A 5732-nucleotide genomic window follows, 5' to 3' on the forward strand; every position below is an offset into this window, starting at 1 on the left:
AAAAAAAAAAAAAAAGGAGTTTTGTACCAAAATAAACTATAGATCTCAACCAAATTTTTGAAGATCAGGGATTCTCTGGTGAGGGTGCTTCCAGACCTCAGCAAATTATCTTATTAGCCTGAGCCATAAAGATAGCTCAAGCTGACACCAAACACCAATAGGTGATTTGTCAAAGGTCAGGGGCACCTCTACTCAGAATCCCTCTGTGGTTACCAAAATGTGAACCCCCAATATAAGAGAGAGGTCTCAGTTAATTTGGAAAGCTTATTTTGCCATGGTTTAGGACATGAGCCCATGAAAGCCTCAGGAGGTTCTGATGACATGTTCCCAAGGCAGTCAGACGAGTTTGGTTTTATACATTTCAGGGAGACATGAGACATCAATCAACATATGTAAGATGAACATCGTTTTGATCTGGAAAGGCAGGACAACTGGAAGCCTGGAGGGGGATTCCAGGTCATACGTAGATTGTTGTAACTGAACGAGTTAGAGAAATGCCACACTTTGAGACAAATTCAGGAGTCCTTTGTTAGCGAGCAACTGAGAGCCGCTAGTGCTCAAAATTTTCTCAGCCCCAAAGAAGGGGCTTGATTTTCTTCTATACTTTGGTTTAGAAAGGGGAGGGGGGGAGTCTAGTTAAAACAATTCTTACAGAAGTAAAGCAGACAAAAAGTTACAAGGATAAATGGTTACAGGAAGGCAAACAGTTCTGGGTGTAGGGGCTTCAAATCTATCACAAGTGATAGAGGCGGGGCTTTGGGCATTATCAACAGGACACAAATGTGGGGGCTCTGGTGCTACTAACCAGGCAAATTCCTGGGAACTGTGGATATAGCTTGCCACAGTATCTTATCAGTTAATTGCATTCTTGGATGAGCTGGGAGTCAGCTTGCACAAGTTAAGTCCTTGAGGAAAGAGGGTGGGTAAGGGGCTGCAAAGGAAACAGCCAAGATGGAGTCTGTCTGGCTCTCTGAGCTAAGGGAGAGTCAGTTCAGGTTAAAACCAGATAAGGTATCACATTCCCCGCTTGTATTTTTGAGGAATAAAATCATTGATTCCTCAGTTACAACACAGGGGTTATATTGTGGGTTTTTTTTTTTTTTTTTTTTTTTTTTGAGAGAGTCTTGCTCTGTCACCCAGGCTGGGGTGCAGTGGCCAGATCTCAGCTCACTGCAAGCTCCACCTCCCGGGTTTACACCATTCTCCTGCCTCAGCCTCCCGAGTAGCTGGGACTACAGGCGCCCGCCACCTCACCTGGCTAGGTTTTTTTTTTGTATTTTTTTTAGTAGAGATGGAGTTTCACCATGTTAGCCAGGATGGTCTCGATCTCCTGACCTCATAATCCACCCATCTCGGCCTCCCAAAGTCCTGTGATTACAGGCTTGAGCCACCGCTCCTGGCCTATATTTTGTTTTAAGATACATAAGCTTGACAGAAGCTATGCATTGCTTTATAAAGTTAAGAAACCAATTTAATATACAAGGCCTGAAGACTAAGTCTAACATAGGAGGAGAAAAGTTCCAGCTAAACTGGTGATTAGAGTAGTTAGCCACGGATTCCAGTTAAACATGCTTTGGTACCAGGGAGTGTTATTTTCCCATTCCTGTTGGCATCTATCTAGATTCTCTTGAACTTTTTGGAGAATATATTTTATGACCCCAGACTGATTGGCATAGAAGCTACAACTATCTCCCAGTGCAGCGCATAACCCTCTTTGGGAGAGAAATAGGAGATCTAAGCCTCGGCGGTTGTGAAGATCTACTTCAGCTAGAGACTCTACTTGGGTATGTAGTATATTTATGGCTGATTGGAGATTGCTTAAATCAGCATCTACTTGTTGAGACAGGGACATTAACCCAGTTTCTCCCTGAACCAGGGCAGCCATGCCAATGGCTGCTGATCCGGCTATGCTAAGCCGGCCATAAAGGGTACAAGGAGTGGGGCGGCTTGATGAAACCTAGAATGTAATTCAGGGGGAGCGATGAGAAGTTGCCCTTCTAGCCAGCTATACATGTAGACCTGGGGGAGCACATGAACCAATACACACACGAGAGGTCCTGGTTCAGTCCCATTGATGCAGTGTGTGAGACATGAAGTGCAGGCTAACCAGGTATTGTTAGGTGCCTGGTAGGAGACTGAGGCACTTAACGAAGTAAGTAGAGACTGATTACAGGTAGCCTGAAAGGGAGAAGCAGATAAGCTATATCTGGTGCTAATTAAACAGCAAGCATTTCTGGAAACGTCTCCTAATGTGAGGGCATGGGGACATGTATGACAAGAAAGACTACCAATTTTAAGCATGGCTTCTACTCCTAATCCAATGTAATAAGGGGGTTTGGCTTTTAGGCACAACCAACAGTCTCAGGTTAGTTTAGGCTGGGTGAGATTAGGAGGTGACATACCCTGCCCAGAATGGACATCAGGCTGGGTTGGAGGTGTTGTCTTTGCAGTTGAGGTTTAGGAACCAGGAATGGTGGTGGAACAGTTAGCTCGACCCTGTCTGGGTGTTTTTGGAACATAGGGTCACCTAAATCAGTTAAAGACCTTATTGGCTTAGGAGGACTTCATGAGACCAGGATTTTCTTCCGGATGGTGAACATAGTTCCAACATCAAATCCTGGGATATAAAGCTTTAATCCCCATGACATGCCATAATACCATTGAGCTAAACTAGGGTTATAGACAGTTAGAGTAAGGGAATTACAATTTCTCTTAGTACACCGTTTAGGTCGGGAAGCGCTAGCTATGGAAAGGGTGGAAGATTGGGTTGATCCCCCGGAGTAGGTGGCCAAGGTTACACATGCCCTGTCCAGTCAGGGCAGAAAAACTGGTAAGAATCTCAACAACTAGAGTCAGGGTGATTTCCAGGACAGAGGTAAAAGTCAACATTCTGGAGTCCTTTTTCTGCACCTTTGGAGTTTCCACACTCAGTCTGGCTTCTGGAGTGTCCAAATCCTGCAGCAAGGTCGACGTTACCTGCTCCTATGACTGGCAGATTGCATTGTTCTTCATGAGTACGGGTAGGCTCTGGGAACAAAGCACATAAATCAACTGCAGAAGAGACTTCCTTGGAGGTTCCTGCCTTCCAAGTAGTGTTTGCAAACACACGTCCTGTCGTGAAAGAAGCGAGGAGGAAAGAGTAGGATGGACCAGAGGGCATAGTAGGTGGAAACAGAAAATAGAGGTAAATAAAAAGAGTTAATCTGATGGCTTCACTCAACTTAGGCGCAGCTTTAAGGGGCTTGGCCCAGGCTTGGGGGCCCATGTTTCTTGTTGGGCTCTGTTGGCCTTTGTGATGCAAGAGTGATGAATCCAAGAGAGAATGCCGTCCACTTTCAGGGCTGTCAGTGTGGTGAGGATGACAGTATGAGGTCCTTTCCAGGCAGGGGTGAGTCCTTCTTTCTGAAACTGTTTTAACATACACCAGGTCACCCGACTGGAGAGAGTAGCAGTGTCCCGTCTGGTCAGGAACTGGGTTGGGATGAGATCCCCGGACTAGTGGCTGGATGATGTCTTGTACCTGTTGGAGAGACTGCAGGTACTGTAATAAATTAGCTTGTGAGATTTCTGCTAAATGGGTATCCCTTAGCTTAGGCAAGATAGGCAGAGCCCTCCCATACATGATTTCAAAAGGTGAAAACCCAGCCTGGTAAGGGGTGCATCTTACTCTAAGAAGGGCTAAAGGAAGGAGCCTTACCCAATTTTTACCAGTCTCTACAGTTAACTTTGTAAGAGTACTTTTTAGGGTGCGGTTCATGCATTCTACCTGTCCAGAGCTCTGAGGTAGATAGGCACAATAGAGTTTCCATTGCATATTTAATGCCTTCATGACTGACCGAGCTATGGACGAAGTGAAGGCCGGTCCAGTATCAGACCGTATGGCAGCAAGCAACCCATGTCGAGGGATGATTTCATTGAGTGAAAACTTAACTGCTGTGGTGGCAGTCTCATTTTTGGTGGCAAATGCCTCAGTCCATCTGGAAAAGGTGTCTACTAGTACCAGGAGGTATTTATACCCTACCCAGTGTGGTTTTATCTCTGTAAAGCCAATTTCCTACCTTTCTCCTTGGTGAGCCTCCCCAGAGACGGTGGCCTGGGCTGGGTTCAGGACCTTGCTAGGCGTTTACCTGAGCACAAGCCATACACCGGAGAGCTGCTTGGTTAACTAAGTCCTGAAGGTGGAGAATCTTGAAACGGCTTTTTAGAAGCTGGGCCAGTTTTACTCCTCCCAAATGGGTGGTAGAATGCAGATGACTGATTAAAATTTCCCCAAGGGCTCAGGGCATGAAGATTCTGGAATCAGGAAGAATCCACCAGCCTTCCTGATTTTTATTGGCCTGAAGATCTGAAGTTTGTTTTTCTTCCTCTTGGGAGTATTCTGAGTGGTCTCGTAAGTCAGATTGCAGAAAGGACACTGCAGGCAACAGGGTCAGAGGCATCACTGGGAGCTGAGCTGCCTTCTGAGCTGCAGAGTCTGCCCTTTGGTTACCACAGGCAATGGCCGTGTCTTTTTTTTTTTTTTTTTTGTATGTCCTTTGCAGTGATTTACAGCCACCTGTTGAGGGAACCAAACAGCTTCAAGCAGGGCCAAAATTTTTTCTTCGTTTTTAATAGTCTTTCCTGCTGATGTGAATAGCCCTTGCTCTTGGTAAATAGCTCTGTGTACATGTATAGTAGCAAAAGCGTACCTGCTATCAGTGTAGATGTTAATATGTTTGTCCTTACTCCATCGGAGAGCCTGAGTAAGGGTGACCAATTCAGCTTTCTGTGCTAAGGTACCTGCCAGCAATGCCTGAGTCCACAGTATATCCATCTCTGTAGTAACAGTTGGGCCAGCCTTGCGTACTCCTTGTTCAAGGAAGCTGCTACTTTCTGTAAACACTGTGGCATCCGCCTCCTTTAAAAGGCACATCTTGGAGATCAGGTCGGCCAGTTTCCATAGTCTCCAACAGTTCCTGGCAGTTACGGACAGGTGTGGTGAAGTCTGGATCAGGGAGTAAAGTAGCTGGATTTAAACACCTTGTGGGAGAGAAAGTTAAAGGAGGCTGATCTAACAGTAAACTCTGATACTGCAGGATGCGAGCATTTGACATCCATTTGCCAGAAGAACTTCATAGCAAAGTCTCTACGGCATGGAGGATCCATAAAGGTTAAATTTTGACCTAGAGTCAGCTTATCAGCCTCCCGAACCGTGTTTGCTGTGGCTGCTATGGCTCACGGACAACTTGGCTACCCGGAGGCCACAAGGCCTGGCCTCTTAGACAAGTAGGCTACTGGACGTCACCATGGCCCTCCACTGTGGCGGTCACCATGGGCTCCTGAGAGCCAAGTGAGAGGGAGCCCTGGCCCCATCAATTATCAGATTACTCTGCTGCGGGGAGGGTGAGGACCTTTTTATTTTCTGGGCTTTCCCCCCCCCCGCAGTGTCCCATCCGCTTGCAATAAGCTCATTGGTTTCTTTGTAGGGGAGCCCGTTCACCTTTCTGGCATTTCTGGCGGGGACCCAGAGTCCCCTAGCTAGTGCTTTGTAACGGGGGCCCTTCTTTCTTGGCTTCCTGGATTGCCACCACTAAGATTTTCACTTGTCTTTTGGACACTTTATCAGCAGCCCTTTCAGCTGCCTGAACGACTTGTTTCTGCTTTTCAAACTCTCAATTGTCAAAAACTTTCTGGGCTACTTCTAAAAGCTGGCTGATATTCATTCCAGCAAATCCCTCCAGCTTTTGTAATTT

This window comes from Mandrillus leucophaeus, unplaced genomic scaffold (genome assembly GCF_000951045.1).
Source record: "Mandrillus leucophaeus isolate KB7577 unplaced genomic scaffold, Mleu.le_1.0 Scaffold722, whole genome shotgun sequence".
In the NCBI taxonomy this organism is placed as follows: Eukaryota; Metazoa; Chordata; class Mammalia; order Primates; family Cercopithecidae; genus Mandrillus; species Mandrillus leucophaeus.